Source organism: Ovis aries, chromosome 1, assembly GCF_016772045.2.
Source record: "Ovis aries strain OAR_USU_Benz2616 breed Rambouillet chromosome 1, ARS-UI_Ramb_v3.0, whole genome shotgun sequence".
In the NCBI taxonomy this organism is placed as follows: domain Eukaryota; kingdom Metazoa; phylum Chordata; class Mammalia; order Artiodactyla; family Bovidae; genus Ovis; species Ovis aries.
In genome coordinates this window covers 4036611-4055859 of record NC_056054.1, presented here as the reverse complement: position 1 = coordinate 4055859, position 19249 = coordinate 4036611, and the positions used below count along the sequence as shown (strand labels likewise).

At 50.4% G+C, this 19249-nt stretch overlaps 1 non-coding gene across 1 annotated transcript; it reads left to right on the top strand.

The window, feature by feature from the left end:
- Positions 1-11002: 11002 nt before the first annotated feature.
- On the top strand, positions 11003-11074 carry TRNAC-ACA (transfer RNA cysteine (anticodon ACA)). Its single transcript has one exon. It is a non-coding gene; the product is annotated as a tRNA-Cys (tRNA).
- Positions 11075-19249: the final 8175 nt, after the last annotated feature.

Sequence of the window (19249 nt, the reverse complement as noted above, 5' to 3'; positions counted from 1 at the left end):
CTTCTAGAACCACATGAAGACTCAAGCAGAAGCTTTTAAGCCTACTAGTTATTTTTTAGAACTGTGAGCTCTAGCTTCATATTGGGCAAAAGAAAGTGAAAAGAACGTTCTTTAGTAGCTGCACTGACTTCTGGATAACACTTAGACAGAGATCAGGAGTAGGAAGGCAGTGAGTTCCCCGAACACAAATGTTTGTGCTTAGCTCCTCTGACTTTTCTTTGCTGCTAGAGGAACAAGTTGAGTCACAGAGGCATTGGAAAGTAAACAGATCGGCTACCGGGCGTTTGCTGAAGTGAACGTGGAAACTCCTTAGAGGAGAGGGTGTCTGTGGCGAGGGCGGAGCTCCAGGGCGTCTGGGGACCAGGGTGCAGAATATCTGAGTCATAGCCTGAGCCACTGCGTAAACTGTGGGGCTGGCCGTGCGGCGTCCACCCTTGGCTGGCAGCTGTTGGAGGGTGTGTGTGTGCATTTGTGTGTGTGTGTATGTGTGTGTGTTATGCAAGATGCTTATGTGTGCATGGATGTGTGTGTGCCTGTCACATATGTTGAGCACGTGTGTGTGTGTGTGTATGCGTGCATGTTATGTCTGGTGAATTTTTGTGCATGTGTATGTTTGTGAAGAACTGACTCATTTGAAAAGCCCCTGATGCTGGGAAAGATTGAAGGCTGGAGGAGAAGGGAACGACAGAGGACGAGATAGTTGGATAGCATCACCGACTCAATGGACATGAGTTTGAGCAAGCTCCGGGAGTTGGTGATGGACAGGGAGGCCTGGCGTGCTGCAGTCCATGGGGTTGCAAAGAGTCGGACACGGCTGAGCGACTGAGCTGAACAAATGCTTGTGTGTGTGTGCATGTGTGATGTGTGTGGTGTGTGTGTGCATGTATACGTGTGCATGTTTTTTATGTTGAGCGTGCGTGTTTGTGTGTGCATGTTAATGCATGATAAGCGTGTGCATGTGTGTGCACGTGTCTGTGTGTGTGTGTGTATTAGGTGCGGTGACTGTGTGCATTATTTGTGTTTGTGTATGTTGTGCATGTTGTGTGTGTGCGTGTGTGCGCACGCATGATTGTGGTGTGTGTGTGTGCATGCCCACACATGCAAGGCCACTCCTGCCGGGAGGGCTCTCTCCTCAGGGCTGGAGGAAGGCGGTCCTGAGAGAATCTCCCCTCAGAGGATGAAGAAGCAGAAACCTTTCCAGCCGCCCCGTCCCGAGGGCGCAGCGGTCACCATGCACCGGGTCCCGCCACGTGGTTTACAGACGCGGGCCTACACAGGAAGGTGTCTCTGTCTTGCTTTATTTGTTTCCAGAGCAGTTCATAGCCCCAGAGCACGCGTTTTCCCCACCAACACCGTGCAGCCTGTATTTCTCCGACTGGCTCCCTGCTGAGGGGCTCTGAGCTTCTGGAGATGGAATTAGAGACACGTACGAGGATGGAAAATGCCAGGAGGGGCAGGAAACCTGTCCTTGCAGAAAATAAGGCCTTCCTCTGCCTTGGGAGCCTGTGACCCGCAGGGAGAAAGAGAAATGCCCCTTTGTGGGCCCATTTACACGTTCCAGGGCTGTAATCCCCACTGACCCCACAGGCCTGGCCCAGGGAACCTACCGACACTGTGAGACCCACTGCTGGGACCCGAGAGCTACGCCAGCTCGCCCCAGAGGCTGGGACAGGCTGGACACGGGGCCAGGACCCCTCCAGGCACAGGCTGGTGACCTGCACCCTGTCCCTCCCAGCTCCCGGGCAGGACCTGGCCCAGTCAGTGCTTCCCTAGGGGTGCAAACTGGGGAACTTGAGGAATGGCCAGCATGGGAGCCCCAAGCAAAGGCTGCAGAGTACAGGCCTTACGGGAAGCCGGTCCTCAGACAACACTGGAGCCACCTGACAGGGAGAGGAGGGTGGTGGGGGGAGGGTCTGGTGGGGAGGCCGTGATTACGTGGTCCCAAGAACCAGCAGGACAGATGGATGGCTGACTCCAGACCCATCTCCAGGCACCAGCTTCCTGAGTTAGCTTGAGTGGTCCTTGCAGAGAAAAGAACCCTCTTTGATTAGCACGGCACTTTATTTGAATTTCACAATCAAACCAGTCAATCCTAATGGAAGCCAACCCTGACTATTCATTGGAAGGACTGATGCTGAAGCTGAAGCTCCAATACTCTGGCCACCTGATGCGAAGAGCCGACTCATTGGAAAAGACCCTGATGCTGGGAAAGATTTAGGGCAGGAGGAGAAGGGGATGACAGAGGATCAGAGGGTTGGATGGCATCACTGATGGCAATGGACATGAGTTTGAGCAAGCTCCAGGATATAGTGAAGGACAGGGAAGCCTGGTGTGCTGCAGTCCATGAGGTCGCAAAGGGCTGGGCACGACTGAGCGGCTGAACGACAACCACCTCCACCTGGCAGGCGAGACTTATTATCTCACGTTATAGGTGAGGAAGCTCTGAGGCTCAGAGCAGGTGAGGAACTTGCAGGAGGCCACAGAGCTGGCCCACAGCAATGCTGGGAGCGGCCCCCAGGTCTGTCCTACCACAATATCCCCTCTCATCTTGCCACCTTACGTGATTACCTCTCTTCTTTAAGTACTTTCATTTTTCTTTTCTTAAAAAGACAGATTTTTTTTTTAATTCCATTTTTTGGCCGTGCTGAGTAGCCTGTGGGATCTTAGCTCTCCAACCTGGGATCGAACCCACATCCCTGTGCTGATAGCAGGAAGTCTTGCCCTCTGGCCTGCCGCGGAAGGCCCCCACCTCTTTTCTTGGGAGCACAACTTGGCCCTCTTGGGATCTGCAGGATTTTCCTTGCTCTTGCGTCCGTAGCTCCAAGTTTGGACATGTAGCCGGGGGATCTCCACGGTCCTTAATTAAAATCACAGGGAGAATGGTGTCCACAGCACTTGGCTGCTGGGAGCTCCCAGCACATGCTTTTCATCCGAGTGAAGAAATAAACAAGTGTCAAACAGCATAGCCCTGAAGTGACTGAGGCAACCGGCTCACGGGGCATTTGAATCAGCTGCCAAGAGCCTGGCTGCCTGTGTGAGCACTTGGAGGTCAGCCTCAGTGCCAGAAGGATGTGTGGGCTCCAGGTGGGGGCTCAGCGCCGAGCACCCCAGCATCTCTGCTAGGCCACCTTCCTCGCTAGAAGCCCAGAGATCGGCTAGACTCCAAAGAATTCTCCAGAAGTGAGAGGCCCCTCAGAGGGCTCCCCAGGCCTGGGAAAACTCTATGTTCCAGTTTTTGTTCCTTTCCCCTCCCCACTGAATCTGACTCCTTTCAGGATCCCCCTCAGTTTGTTTACCGAGCACCGATGATGTTCATGTTCTCTGCCCGTGGCCTCTAGCTCCAGGGTTCCAAGAGGATCCTCCCTCCCAAGAATCTTGTCCCCTAGGGTCATGCTTGCTGAAAGCCCTCATCGGTCAGTGCTCACAGCCTCTCCACTCCCAGTTTCTACAATTCTCTCTCCTGAAAACTACTCCCTTTGTGTGTTCTGTCTTGCTGCTTCTGCCTTCAAGGCCTGCCTGACTTTGTCTAACTTTTTCTTATCCATCGCTTTTTTCAGTGAGATGTGATATTGTTGTTGTTTAGTCCCTAAGTCATGTCTGACTCTTTAACAGACCATGGACTGCAGCACACCGGGCTTCCCTGTCCATTATCTCCTGGAGTTGGCCTGAACTCATGTCCATTGAGTTGATGATGCCATCCAGCCATCTCATCCTCTGTTGCCCCCTTCTCCTCTTGCCCTCAACCTTTCCCAGCATCAGGGTCTTTTCCAAGCAGCTGGTGCCTCCCGACAGGTGGCCAGAGTGCTAGAGCTTCAGCTTCGGCACCAGTTCTTCCAATGAATTTATTGTTGTTCTGTCGCTCTGTCTGACTCTGTGACCCCGTGGACGGCAGCACACCAGGCTTCCCTGTCATTCACTGTCTCCCAGAGCTTGCTCAAACTCATGTCCATTGAGTCGGTGAGACCACACAACCATCTCATCTTCTGTCACCCCCTTCTCCTGCCCTCAGTCTTTCCCAGCATCAAGGTCTTTTCCAATGAGTTGGTTCTTTGCATCAGGTGACCAAAGTATTGGAACTCCAGCTTCAGCATCAGTCCTTCCAATAAATATTCAGGATTGATTTCCTTTAGGATTGACTGGTTTGCTCTCCTTGCAGTCCAAGGGACTCTCAAGAGTCTTCTCCAACACCACAGGTTGAAAGCACTAATTCTTCAGTGCTCAGCCTTCTTTATGGTCCAACTCTCACATCTGTGCGTGACTACTATAGCTTCTCAGCCTTTTGGCTAAGATCAGGTGTATACATGACTACTGGAAAAAGCAATGCTTTGAGTGTACCGAATTTTGTGGCCAAGTGATGTGATGTCCCTGCTTTTTAAAATGCTATCTAGGTTTGTCATAGCTTTTATTTCAAGGAGCAAGCATCTTTTAATTTCATGGCTGCAGTCACCATCCACAGTGATTTTGGAGACCAAGAAAATAAAATCTGTCACTGTTTCCACTTTTCTCCCATCTATTTATCATGATGTTATGGGGCCAGATGCCATGATCTTATCTTTTTTAATGTTGAGTTCTAAGTCAGCTTTTTCACTCTCCTTTTTACCCTCATCAAGAGGCTCGTTAGTTCTTCGATTTCCGCCATTAGGGTGGTATTATCTGCATTTCTGAGGTTGTTATTTCTCCCGGCCATCTTGATTCCAGCTTTTGAGTCATCCAGCCTGGCATTTCACATAATGTACTTTGCATAGCAGTTATATAAGCAGAGTGACAAGGTACAGCCTTGACGTCCTCTTTCCCAGTCTTGAGCCAGTCTGTTGCTCCATTTCCGGTTCTGTTCCTGAGCTGCATACCGTTTTCTCAAGAGGCAGGTAAGCTGGTCTGGTATTCCCATCTCTTTAAGAACTTTTCATGGTTGGCTGTGATCCACACAGTCAAAGGCTTTAGTGTAGTCAATGAAGTGGATGTCTTTCTGGAATTCCCTTCCTTTTTCTGTGACCCAACAGATGTTGAAGATTCAGTCTCTGGTTCCTCTGCTCTTTCTAAACCCAGCTTGTGCAACTGGAGCTTCTGTTTGCGTCCTGTTGGAGCCTAGCTTGAAAGACTCTGAGCACTTCCTTGCTGGCCTGTGAAGCGAGCGCAGTTGTAGGGCAGTTTGAACATTCTTTGGCGTCAGCATTCTTCAGGATGGGAGATGAAAAGTGACATTTTCCATTCCTGTGGCCACTGCTGCGTTTTCGAAATTTGTTGGCATGTTGAGTGCAGCACTTTGACAACGTTGTCTTTTAGGATTTTGAGTAGTGCTGCTGGAATTCCGTCTCCTCCACTGGCTTTGTTTGCAGTGTTGCTTCCTCGTGCCCAGTCGCCGCCACACCCCGGCATGCCCAGCGCTGGGTGAGTGGCCTCACCGCCGCGGTGGCCCAGGCCGTTAAGGTCTTTTCTGCACAGCTCTTCCGTGCATTTTGTCACCTCTTTCTTAGCATCGTCTGCTTCTGTTAGGTCCTTGCTGTTCCTGTCCTTTGTCGTGTCCATCTTTGCATGAAACACTCCCTTGGTATCTCCAATTTTCTTGAAGAGATAGTTAGCCTTTCCCATTGTATTGTTTTCCTCTATTTGTTTGCACTGTTCAGTTTAGAAGATCTTCTTATCTCTCTTTTCTCTTCTCTGGAACTCTGGATTCAGTTGGGTATCTCTTTACCTTTCTCCTTTGCCCTTCGCGTCTCTTCTTTTCTCAGCTCTTTGTAAGGCCTCCTCAGACAGCCACTTTGCCTTCTTCCATTTCTTTTTCTTGGGGATTGTTTTGGTCACCACCTCCTATACAATGTTATGAACCTGTGTCCATAGTTCTTCAGGCACTCTGTCTAGCATATCTAATCCCTTGAATCCATTCCTTAACCTCCATTGTATAATCATAAGGAACTTGATTTTGGTCATACCTGAATGATCTAGTGGTTTTCCACAGTTTCTTCAATTTAAGCCTGAAGTTTGCAATGAATTCATGATTTGAGCTCCACCAAAAAAAAAAAAAAAAAAAAGTCCCTTTCATCAGAGGGGACTGGAATGCACAAGTAGAAAGTCAAGAGATACCTGGAGTAACAGGCCAGTTTGGCCTTGGAGTATAAAGTGAAGCAGAGTAAGGGCTAACCAGAGTTTTGCCAAGAGAACACACTGGTCATAGCAAATGCCCTCCTTCAGCCTCGCAAGAGATGTAACATAGCTTTGCAAAAAAAGCTCTGACCCTGGGGACTGAGACCTTCCACCTCCCCCCGCCCCCTCCCCACCTTCCAGAGCCTGTGACCTTGGCCAGGCTGCCTGACCTCACTGTGTCTCCGTTTGTAGGACCACACCGCAGGACCAACCTCAGCTGGCTCTACAGTGAAGTACGTTAGTTCTCCATAAATACTAGTGTCGTGTCTGCTTACTTCCTGAACTTTTAGGGAAGGAAGAGCTTCCTTTCCATCTTAGGACAATTCCCAGGGAAGTGCCTGGCATGCGGCAGGCATCCTGATGACCATCTCCCCTCTGCTGAACAGTGGCATGAAGAAACACGAGAAGACAGGTCTGCAGCCCACCAAGAACCCAGTTTGTTCAGGGCAGTGCCCACAGGGGTCCCAACCAGCTGTTTCGTGCCTCATTCTTTAGTATGAAAGGGAAGAATCAAGAAAAAAATTAAGGAAAATCATCTACATGAAAACTGGATACCAAAATCAAATTTAAAAAAGGATTTGAGAGAATAGCATTGAAACATGTATATTACCATATATGAAACAGATCACCAGTCCAGGTTCAATGCATGAGACAGGGTGCTCAGGGCTGGTGCACTGGGTGACCCAGGGGGATGGGATGGGGAGGGAGGTGGGAGGGGGTTCAGGACGGGAGACACAGGTCCACCCGTGGCTGACTCATGTCAGTCAGTCAGTTCAGTCGCTCGGTCGTGTCCCACCCTTTGGGAGCTCATGGACTGCAGCTTGCCGTGTCAGTGTGTGGCAAACCCCACTACAATACTGTAAAGTAATCAGCCTCCAATTACAATAAATAAATTAACTTTTTTAAAAAGGAGCCCAGAGAAAAACAAGGTTTGGCAGAATATCAAGTTTTATTTTATCACACTGAGAAAATGAGAGAAGAGTGGAATTGGAGTGGGGTTAACAGCTGGTTCTATCCTTTCCAGAGCCTCAGTAGCAAGATATCGTCTAGTGTTGGGTACCCATGATAAACGTGGGCAAGGATATTTTTTAGAAATTCAAGAAGAAATAGATATTTTTAAAGCTGAAAGTATGAACTGAGGGTGGAAAGTTTCGAGTGATGGGAAAATTAGTTTTTCTTCAATTCTTATGGCCCTGCTTGTTATCCTTCAATTATCTGAGTGTACCACCTTGACAAGAATCAAAATTAGTTTTTAGAAGTATTACTTTTTAAAGTATGCTGGAAGAGAAGGAGGAGGTTTGGGAAAAGGTTCTGGCCAGCTGAAATCAGATGTTGCCATGTGAGAACCTGGACCTCGTACAGACACAGAGAAGCCAGAAATTCTGATCTTCATATGAAACATCATGACTTTAAGTGGTTCTCAAGAATTTAGAAAGACTTTAAAACATTGTGAAGGCAAAAACAAGCTTGCAAGCACAATGTCTGCAGGCCACATGCGTCCTGGAAGCGCGAGAGTGATGTTCCTGGCTGTGATTCTCAGACATAGCTGTGTTAGTTTCTGGGACTGCTGTAACAAACTATGAAAGATGTAGCAACTAAAACAACATGAACTTAACCTGCTACAAACAGTTCTGGGACCAGAAGTCCAAAGTCAGTCTCACTGGACTGAAATCGAGGTGTCGGCAGGATTGGCTCCTGGAAGCTCTGAGGGCAGGATCTGGTTTCTTGCTGTTGCTCAGGCGCTCAGACACGTCTGACTCTTGGACTGCTTGGACCCCATGGTCTGCAGCACGCCAGGCCTCCCTGTCTCTCACCATCTCCCGAAGTTTACCCAAGTTCACGTTCACTGCATCAGCGATGCCGTCCAGCCAGCTCATCCTCTGACACCTCTTCTCTTTCGGCCCTCCATCTTTCCCAGCATCAGGGACTTTTCCAATGAGTCGTCTGTTCACATCAGATGACCAAAATACTGGAGTTTCAGCTTCAGCATCAGTCCTTCCAGTGAATAGTCAGAGTTGATCTCCCTTAAGATCAGCTGGTTTGATCTCTTTGCTGTCCAGGGGACTTTCAGGAGTCTTCTCCAGCACCACAGTTCACAGGCACCAATTCTTTGGGGTTCCACCTTCTTTATGGTCTAGCTCTCACAACCGTATGTGACCACTAGGAAGACCATAGCCTTGACTATATGGATCTTTGTCGGCAGAGTAATATCTCCGATTTTCAATCTAAGGTAATCTCTTTCATTTCAAAAGCCTTAATTTAATCATACCTGCAAATTCCCTCTTACCACCTAAGGTAAGACTCACAGATTCTGGAGATAAGGATCTGGACATTTTGGGGAAGGCATTATTCAGGGTTTCAACCTGGGGGTCTCCACCACTGATGGGTCTTGGGAACAACTCAACAGATCACAAGTAGCATTCTTAAAATAGAATAGTTAGTTATTGCTCAGTCACTCAGTCATGTCTGACTCTTTGCAACGCCGTGGACTGTAGCCCACCAGGCTCCTCTGTCCATGGGCTTTCCCAGGCAAGAACACTGAAGCGGATCATCATTTCCTTCTCCAGGGGATCTTCCTGAGTCAGGGATCAAACCTGCATCTCTTGCGTCTCCTGAATTGGCAGGCAGGTTCTTTACTACTAGCACCAAAATAGAATAATCCACACACCTGGGAAGTCCAATCAACACCCTACTGTGTATACAACTGATAGACAGCAATGTCCTAATGCATAGCAAACAGATCTACATTCACTATCTTGTTATAACCTATCATGGAAAAGAATCTGAAAGAGCATGCATGCGTTTGTGTATAACTGAATCACTTTGCCGTGCATCTGACGCTAACACGACATTGTAAATCAGCTGCACGTCTATTAATTTTTTTTAAAGTATAGAACAGTCATAGGCGCCGCACTTGGTACAGGTAAGTGCTGCTCCTTGAAACTCATCTCAGTAATGCTGATACGTACATCTCACACAGCACATGTGTGTACACAGGGTCCCAAGGTTAGTCAGGAAGAAGTCGGAAAACCACAGGTGGAGGACCCCTGGAGACGGACCTCACATAGAGGGCTCGGTGAGAAGGTGGGAGGACTCGGAGGGAGGCGATTTGCCTGTACCTTTCACTGGCTGTGTGACCTTCTGTGAGTCAACTAACCTCTCTGAATTAGTTTCCCAGACTATAAAAAAGGTGGTAAAATCAGGGTTTTCTGAATATTAAATGAAAAAAATAATGTGAGTGTTTTGGAGATGCACAGCACTCCAGAACTGTGTCAGGGCTCACGCTGGAAGGCTATTGAATCGCCCTGAATGTTAAAGGTCTTATGTTGTTCATTCGCTAAACCATGTCCATTTTGCAACACCATGGATTGTAGCCTGCCGGGTTCCTCCATCCATGGGATTCTCCAGGTAAGAATACGGGAGTGCATTGCCCTTCCTCCTCCAGGGGATCTCCCGAACCCAGAGATGGACCCCACATCTTCTGTGTCTCCTGCACTGGCAGGCTGATTCTTGACCACTGAGCTTCCAGGGAAGTCCTGTAAAGGGCATGTTAAGTGTCTGCAATTGCTGCCTTCTTCCACAAGATGGCACCCTTGAAACGCAGGGAGCTGGTCTTGGTTGGGCAGCCGGCATCAGGGACTCTTGACTTCAAACTTCAGGGTCAGGGTCTCTCTCATTAGAATGGGGGTCTTCTGCAAATGGATCTGGACTTCCCTGACTTCTTCCTACTAGTGGCAAATCCCTCCTGAACTGTCAGCTCTTTGCTGAAGCGAGGAAACCCTTAGTGCCCTCTGTTCAGTTCAGTTCAGTTCAGTCGCTCAGTCGTGTCTGACTCTTTGTGACCCCATGGGCTGCAGCACGTCAGGCCTCCCTGTCCATCACCAACTCCTGGAATTTATGCAAACTCATGTCCATTGAGTCGGTGATGCCATCCAACCATCTCATCCTCTGTCATCCCTTTCTCCTCCTGCCCTCAAACTTTCCCAGCATCAGGGTCTTTTCCAATGAGTCAGCTCTTCTCATCAGGTGGCCAAAGTATTGGAGTTTCAGCTTCAACATCAGTCCTTCCAATAAACACCCAGGACTGATCTCATTTAGGATGAACTGGTTGGATCTCCTTGCAGTCCAAGGGACGCTCAAGAGTCTTCTCTAACACCACAGTTCAAAAGCATCTTCGGTGCTCAGCTTTCTTTATAGTCCAACTCTCACATCCATACATGACTACTGTAAAAATAATAGCTTTGACTAGACAGAACTTTGAGTTGTTGCTAAATAAGGGAACAGGTCCTAAGTAAGGGATCCAGTGATCAAAGAATCCGCTGGAGGTTCCCACCCATTCGGCAAAACCTTCGTCGGGATTCCTTGTTGGGGATTCCTTGTTGGGTTGCAACATCCCCGTGCAAGGGGAGCGGGGATATAGACATCCTTGCCCTGTCCCTTGCAGAGGGGTGAGTAAGATGTTGTTGGACAGAGAAGCTAGGGCCGATGGCCCAGCAATGCAAGGACAGGCCCTTCCTGCCGATGGAAAGGCAATGGGGCTGAAAGGGCACTTTTGCTGTCTCCAGGCTGATCCACTCCCCTTGGACCAGCCGGCCCCTCCTCAACCACCCGGTTGCTCACACCAGGCTTTCAACACGCTTGTCTCCCATCACCAAAGACAATGGCACAGCAAACCCTCGTCCCTGCATAGAGTGGCCCCTCGTTTTCCTTCCTTGCCTCCACCGCCAACTATCTAGAAGGCGACCTTCGCCTGGACTCCCCTCCTGTAGCTGCACACACAGCAGCCCCTTCCCCCTGTGGCTTCCTGGCTGCAAATTTCACATCCTCCTGCAGTTTTCTGGCTGATTTCCTAGCCTGGACGTCCCTGGTGGCTCAGGGGGTAGAGCGTCTGCCTACAATGCAGGAGACCCGGGTTCGATCCCTGGGTTGGGAAGATCCCCTGGAGAAGTAAATGGCAACCCACTCCAGTATGCTTGCCTGGAGAATTCCATGGACAGAGGAGCTACAGTCCCTGGGGTTGCAAAGAGTCGAATACGACTGAGCAACTAGCTAACACAAGCAAGCCTGGGACAGCATCCCTCCGCCACTCCCTCCTGGGACCCCGGGTGTCCCCAGCTCTCCTGACCCGCCATCCTGACTCTGGTTCTCCCCATACTCTCCCCCTGCCCCCTCTCCTCCCCAGCCTCCCTCCTGGCCACTGTCCTCCTTCTGCTGGCCACCTGGTTCAGTTCCATTCACAGCTGCCCTGGGGGACGGGGGTGGCCCCACTGACCTGCCCCTCCGACCCAGCCTCTCACCTGACAGGATCCTCCTCTGTCCTTTGAGAGGCAGGACCAGCTCCCGTCCTGGGGTCTCCATGTACCCAGGCCTGGTGCTTTGGCCAGAGGGATGTCTGCTCAAGGTCATGACAAGGTGACGAGCAAAAGAGGCAGAGAGCTTCCAGGGAATGACCCGCACTACGGATAAATGGGCTTTCAGGAGGGAGGAGGCAGGAGGAATTCTTTCCTTGGGGCTGAACAGAGGTCCCCGAAGAGATGGAGTCTGGGCTGTGCCCTGCAGTAGGAGAACAATGGGAGATTTTTCAAGTGATGTGGATTTTACACACTTAACATTTGAAAGCAAAAAAGTCATCATTGGATCTTGATCATTGGAAGGGGAGAATGCAGGAGGGAGTATCTGGACACAGAAGCAGAATTTGCAGCATCTTTCTAGGCATCTACTTTAGGCAGGGCAAGCTAAGTGCTCTCTGGAGACAGCTCCCTGTGGTCATCATAGCAACCCCAGGGAGGATCACTACCATGCCCATTTCACAGTGAAGGAAACTGAGGCTCAGAGGTGTGAGTCCCCCAGGTCCTGCAGCCAGCCTGGGGAGGGGAGAACGTGCTTGTCCTGTGTGTGCCCAGGGCTCACAGGCTCACGCGGGAGATCGCAGGAAAACACCCCTAGGCTGACATTTGGCTGCGCTAGGCTCCTCCCAAGGCCACCGAACTCCTTTTCTCCTTTTTTAACGCCCCTGAACGCTGCTAATTTAGCTGCAAAGTTCTTTATACGGCTGTGTACACAGAAGAGAGAAAATTTTAGTGACCAGCTGCAACGATTTTCCAAGGATAAAATGACAGTTAGCTTTATAAGGGCAGCTCTGGGAGGCCCCTCGCTTCCCCGTTTCCTCAAATCCAAGCTCTATAATTAGAGAAAAATTCTAACGGTCCTTCCCCACGGAACACTGTTGAGGGGAACCCCCGTCAACAGAGACCAGAGATGCTCTGTGGTTTGTGTGTGAAATGAACGGCCCAGGAGATTAGAAAATGAAAAAGCAGAGCCCTACAAAAGCCCTTGCAGCCCGGCACGTAGGGCACCCTGATATACCCGGCCTCCTTTGCTCGGACCCCTGGGCCAGTCTGTCTTGAAGCTGCCAAATTCCTTCCCATCAGCCGCATTTGAAGCCACATCTCGGGGAGGGACCTGGGGCGGGGGAGGAAGGTTTGCAGATTCTGTGTTAATACAGGCTCAGATGAAGGAGAGGATCTGTCCCGGCAGCCATGTGTCCAGATGGCTCTAACCCCCCACCCCCGCAACCACCACAGAAAGCATGAATCAGAAGCCGGCTGCCGGCTGGGCCACGGGGGCGCGGGGCCTGTGAGTCACAGGCCCGACTCTGCGGGAGCAGCCGCTCCCAGCCAGGTCCAGGGAATGGTCCTTCACTGCACATCCAGCTTCTCTGGTCCTCTGCTCTCCTGGATGTCACCCAGGTGTGTGCTCTCCGGCTGGAAGGACAGAGCTCTGGGCTCCGGTGATGAGCACTGGCTCAGAGGCCAGCCTGCTGGTCTGCGGATTAACCCCTGAAGTCCTCAAAGCAGCCCAGGAGGAGGGCAAGCCTTGTACCCATTTCACAGACCAAGAAAGAAAGGTCGAGGCTCATCACCCTCAGGCCCAGACCCATTTCACTGGAGTCTGCTCTCTTAATCCATGTCATGCGATGCCCCCCCCGGGGGCACCAAGGGGTGCCGGCCCCCTCCTCCTCCTCCTCGCCTGCCCCGCTCAGCCGCTCTGCTGGTGGGAAGGAGACGGATGGAAGGCCTGCCCACCAAGGCCCTGGGCTCACAGCGAGGGGCCTGTGGGGTCTGAGCTTCTGCTCGGCACTTTGTACATGTTCTTGCTGTTGGTTTGACAACAGCGCTCATCACTGGGGGCCCCGCTTTACAGACCAGGAAACTGAGGCGCAGAGAGCTTCAGGCAGTTGACCCTCGTCCCTCAGCCATTAGGGAGCAAGGCCAGGATTGGAACTGTGCACTGCTGGCTTCAGGGTCTACAGTCTGAATTCTGATCTTACCTCCCTCCTCTAACCCTTTTCAGCGGTAAAGATTCCACCTGCGATCCCTGGGTCAGGAAGATCCCCTGGAGAAGGAAACGGCAGCCCACTCCAGTCTTCTTGCCTGAAAAATCCCATGGACAGAGGAGCCTGGTGGGCTACATCCCATAGGGCTGCCAAAAAGCTGGACATGACTGAATGGCTGAACAGCAGCATGTGCAGGCCTCACATGCCGGCCCTGTATGTGTCGCAGAGAGCGCGATGGTCATGAGCCAGCCCTGTACGTGTCGCAGAGAGCACGACGGTCATGAGCCGGCCCTGTACGTGTCGCAGAGAGCACGACGGGCCTTCACTAGGAGTCCGTGAACCTGCGTCTATACTGCTGCTCTGCTACCGTGCCAAGCTCCTTCTCACCTGACTTGGCATAGTATTCAGCCATCTCCTCTGCCTCGTGGAGAGCTTGCTGTGTCTCAGCAGAGTCTGGCTTGTAGTATGGCTTTTATACAGGGTCAGACGGACAGCACAGCTTGACTACAGATAAGAGACAGATAAGAGACAGAGGTCTATCTACAGCGGTCGGTTCAGAGGGCTCTTGAGCGATGTGCTAAAACGCAGGGGTTTTATGAGGGAGTTATTAAAGACAGCCATTATTATAAAAGAAATCATATACATTTATAATTAATTATCATCAACAAAGGTACTACGTTCTCCACCTTACCATTTTTGTCATTCTACCACGGTTCACCATTGCCTACGTTCCTTGACTAAATCGAAAGGTTAAGTACGTGTGATGGTGGGATGCTGCGTGCCTCCCCAACTCTATGTTCAGTGACTTTGCATTAGTAGCTTAAAGCTGGCCACGATGGAAGTATCGACACCTTGGAAGTGGGCAAGCACTACAGCTCAGGCGGTTCTGGGTTTTCCTGGAGAGCCGGTCAGTAGACATTTCTCAGCGCCCCACTGGGGACAGCGTGTCTGCCGCATCTTTCTTATTCAAAGCCACATTTACAACCGGATTCATCCGCGTATGCGTGGGTGGTAAGACAAAGGCTAATCTAGAAAGCTGGGCTTTTCAAAGTCTAATTAAAGACAAAGTCCGTACAGTGAAAGCTGCGGTTTTTCCAGTAGTCACGTAGGAACGTAAGCTAAACAACTGATGCTTTTGAACTGTGGTGCTGGAGAAGACTTTTGAGAGTCCCTTGGACTGCAAGGAGATCCAAGCAGTCTATCCTAAAGGGAATCAGTCCTGGGTGTTCATTGAAAGGACTGATGTTGAAGCTGAAACTCCAATACTTTGGCCACCTGATGTGAAGAACTGACTCATTGGAAAAGACCCTGATGCTGGGAAAAACTGAAGTTGGGAGGAGAAGGGGACGACAGAGAATGAGATGGTTGGATGGCAATACCAACTCGATGGACATGAGTTTGAGCAAACTCTGAGAGATAGTGGAGGACAGGGAAGCCTGGCGTGCTGCAGGCCTTGGAGTTGCAAAGAGTTGGACACGACCGAGCTACTGAACAGCATCAACAACAACAAATGAATGATGATAGGATTCTAAATGAAGGCCGGGGAGACCACCCTCAGAGCTGCAGCTCACCTGGAGAAGAGAGCAATGCACCCCCGTGGCCTTGGATGAGGCTCAGGTCACACACAGACACCGTGTTCTCAAAGGCCCACCCTTCCTCCGTGCAGATAAATCAGACCTGTCCTCACATCGTGCTCACCGTGCAGACAGAGGACCTGGCTCTGGTAGTAGTTGGTAGTTTAGCTGCTAAGTCATGTCCGACTCTTGCGGCCCCATGGACAGTAGCCAGCCAGGCTCCTCTGTCCACGGGATTCTCCAGGCAAGAACACTGGAGGAGGTTGCCATTTCCTTCTCCAACCTGGCTCTGGGATTCTCCTTTTTAATTACTCCAAAGGAAATCACCAGTTGTTTCTCTGCAGGACCACCCAGAAAGGCTTCCTGCCCCACTCTGGACATTGCCAGGCTCTCATCCTAAGGCCAGTTTGTGCAAACAGGGCGTGAGCATGGACATGGCAGACTGGGAAATGCAGAGAAGAGGCTTGGAAAGAAGAACAGAGTAACAGATGAGGATGGAGGGGGCCTTGCAGCTGGGAGAGGGAACCGTGGGCCAGGCCTCCTGGGGCCTGTTAAACTGAGTGCGAGAGGAAATTTTTTAAAGGAAACGGCTAGAAAACGGTATTCAGAGTTCTCTGAGGGGCCTTCTTTACAGTTTGGCTGTCTGGAGAAAGAGCCTCCATTGAACATGGCCTCATTTCGCACTCCCAGGTGGTTTTTAATGGAGAGAGTCCTTGAGGGTCTTCGCAGAGGGATGGGCTGACTATCAGTCCATCTTCAGGCGCAGGAAGGCGGCTGCCAAGGGAGTCAGGTGGAGATAGTGGCAACAGGAAGCTGAGGTCAGCGGACAGTCCCGGCCGCCCCGGACTTCCTTTGGGGTCACTTTGGAGAAGCCCAGACAACTCCTTTGAGATCAGAGAGCGTCCAGGTGTTTGAGCTCAGTGCTGATTCTCAGCAGGATGGGATGCTTCAGGCCACAGCCTTCAGAAAGCCTCCAACCCACGTGTCTGGGTGCTCTCAAAGTTTGCTGAATACATGGGCTGGAAAGAGATAGAGAGGCAGGGTTTCCATGGTGGGAGACAAATAAAGAGAGTCCACGCTGACCTGACCAGGGAGCGGCCACCTTGATTGCTAAGCTCACCAGGAGCCCCCGGGCCAGGCACTGGCTGGAACTAAAGGAAGGCGCCCAGGGCCCCCATCCGCGGTCCTGACAGTTCCGTGGGGCCAAGGCCAGTGGAGAAGCCAGCGGCGGAGCCTGCAGCTGTGACGCAGGGCTGAGCCTGCAGCTGGGGAGTAGCTTGTTGTATCCGACTCCCTGAGGCCCCGTGGACCGCAGCCCGCCTGGCTCCTCTGTCCGTGGGATTTCCCAGGCAAGAATACTGGAGCGAGTCGCCATGTCCCTCTCCAGAGGCTGCAGAGGCTTGACCAAACGAGGAGATGTTTTTTTCGCCCACAGCCAGCGGGATGGGTCCCAGGCTTGCCTTGTCCTCAAAGGCACCATGACTGCATTTTTCAAAGGATGTCAACACGCTCCACCTTTGACCTTGTCAGTCCATCTCTAGGGCTGATGATAAAATCCTCTTTATGGCATTACTTGTGACAGTGAAAAGAGGGGGATACTGATATTCCCAGCAGTCAAGGGAGTCCAAAGTACTGGTCTGTTAGCCACTGTGAAGAACCAAATTTCTAAAACGATCTGATGATATAGGACAATTCTAATAATACGATAGTTGTCAAGAAAAGCGGTATACAGAAGGGCATGTGGAGCACACTCTTGTGAAATGCATAGAGAAAGAAAGCTACTCCGGAAATGCTGAGGTGTTTTCCTTTGATTGCTTTGAAGTAGGAGTGAGTCCCAGCTCCTTCTTTACATATTTCCTTCTATAAAACTCTTTTATATCTTCTTTATCTGTTCCTCTATTGACGGATATTTAGGTTGCTTCTATGGCTGGCTTTTGTAACCTGTGCTGCAGGGAACCTCGGGGTGAACATTCTTCAAGAGATGGAACATCAGCCCCCCTGACCTGCCTCCTGAGAAACCTGTATGCAGGTCAAGAAGTAACAGTTGGAACTGGACATGGAACAACAGGCTGGTTCCAAACTGGAAAAGGAGCACGTCAAGGCTGTATACTGTCTCCCTGCTTATTTAACTTCTTTGCGGAGTAGGTCATGTGAAACCCCAGACTGGATGAAGCACAAGCTGGAATCCAGATGGGCCAGGAAGGCTGGCGTGCTGCAGTCCTTGGGCTCGCAAAGAGCCAGACGCGACTGAGGGACTGAACTGAACTGAACATCGGAGTGCATGTATCGTTTTGAACTATCATTTTTTTCAGGTTTATAAGAACTTACAGTATAGCACATAGGACTCTACTTCAATGCTCTGCAGTGACCTAAATGGGAAAGAAATCCCGAAACAATAGCTGATTCACTTTGCTGTACAGCAGAAACTAAGAGAACATTATGAAGCAACTATACTCCATATAAAAAAATTTTTAGTTAAAAAAAAACTTTTATAAACAATAAAAATGAGGATTAAGCAGAGTCACGTGTTAGGTAAAGAGAGAAGTTTGGGAGGAAGGTCCTGGGCTCCCCAGGGAGGCTCCTGATAGAGACACTAATCAAAGCCACTTCTTTTCTAGATTTTCCCACACCCCTTTGGTGGGCCACCCCTAGGTTCTAAGGAAACTGGGAAAAGTCATACCCTAGAACTACGCCTCTGTAATTAAAAACTGTCCCATACACTTTTGTACAGAAACTTGGATCAGATAAAGGATAACTATTGGGCCAACATCACATGGAGGAATCAGGAAATGCAAGCCCCGACTTCTCCCCAAAGATTTAACCACAACGTTTCACATCATTTCCCCCTGGAACCTCTTAAACTTGTGTGAATGGTGAAATCTGTCTCCCTAAAGACTCCGAGGGCAAGGAGAGGAATCTGTGTCCAGCAGGAAGTGGGGATTCGGCAGAAGAAGAGCAGCAAAGCAGACAGATTAGACTAAAAAGCTGAAGGATTCCCCTCGCTCTGTGGTGGCAAGGCTCTGGGAAGGGAACCCTGGGTGGGAGCTCCCGGAGGGTCTTACCAAGCGACAAGGGCTGGCAGGGGGGCTGGGGAAGCTCTGTGATGTCTGTGACAATCTTCAGATGTAGAGGGGCTGGGCCATGTCTCGGGGACAGCCACATCTCAGGAAGAGACACAAAACTGAAGGAGGTTTTCTCAAAGGGTCACCTGCCCTCCAAACATCTCCTTCACTGGATTGCCCCAGGGGCTGAAACATCCCCTGTGGACACTCCTTTGAATGAAGTCACCGGAGGTCCACGGACAGGCGGCCATGTAATCTGGAGGGTCACTCATCAGCATCTGGAGAGAGCAAACAGGCCTAGAGCTTCAGGGAGGGCCAAGGGCAAGTTAGGGGAGTGTGTTAAGTGGGGACTGGGGGAGACCGAGGCTGCTTAACAACCGTTCAATGTTAGCCAGGTTATGCCTGCCCCCAAAGATAGTGTTTGTGAGTCTAACCATGTTTGGAAACTAGTTGTGAATTTTTATAAAATTATTCTGGCTTGATAGTTTTACTTTGTAGTACCCACTCTTAAAATTCGGGCACTTGGAGAGATAGGAGGCAGTATGTCATCTTGTTTACATTAACATTCGTTCAAATTTCCCTAATTACTAGCGAGACTGACCGTCTTTTCAAAAGTTTATTAGCCATGGGTATCCGCTCAGTGTCGTATCTTGTTGCCTTTTCATGCCGCTCGTGGGGCTCTCAAGGCAAGAATCCAGAAGTGCTTTGCTGTTGCCTCCTCGCTCTCCCGCCAGTCCATCCTAGAGGAGATCAGCCCTGAATATCCATTGGACGGCTGATGCTGAAGGTGAAGCTCCAATACTTTGGCCACCTGATGTGAAGAGCTGACTTATTGGAAAAGACTCTGATGCTGGGAGGGATTGGGGATAGGAGGAGAAGGGGACAACAAAGGATGAGAGGGCTGGATGGCATCAGAGACTCAATGGACATGAGTCTGAGCCAACTCTGGGAGTTGGTGAAGGACAAGGAGGCCTGGCATACTGCAGTCCATTGGGTCGCAAAGAGTCGGACACGACTGAGTGACTGAATTGAACTCATCTATCTCTGTCTATCTATCTATCTTAGGCTTCTCATGTGACTCAGCAAGTAGAGTCCACCTGAAATGCAGGAGAGATGGGTTTGATCCCTGGGTTGGA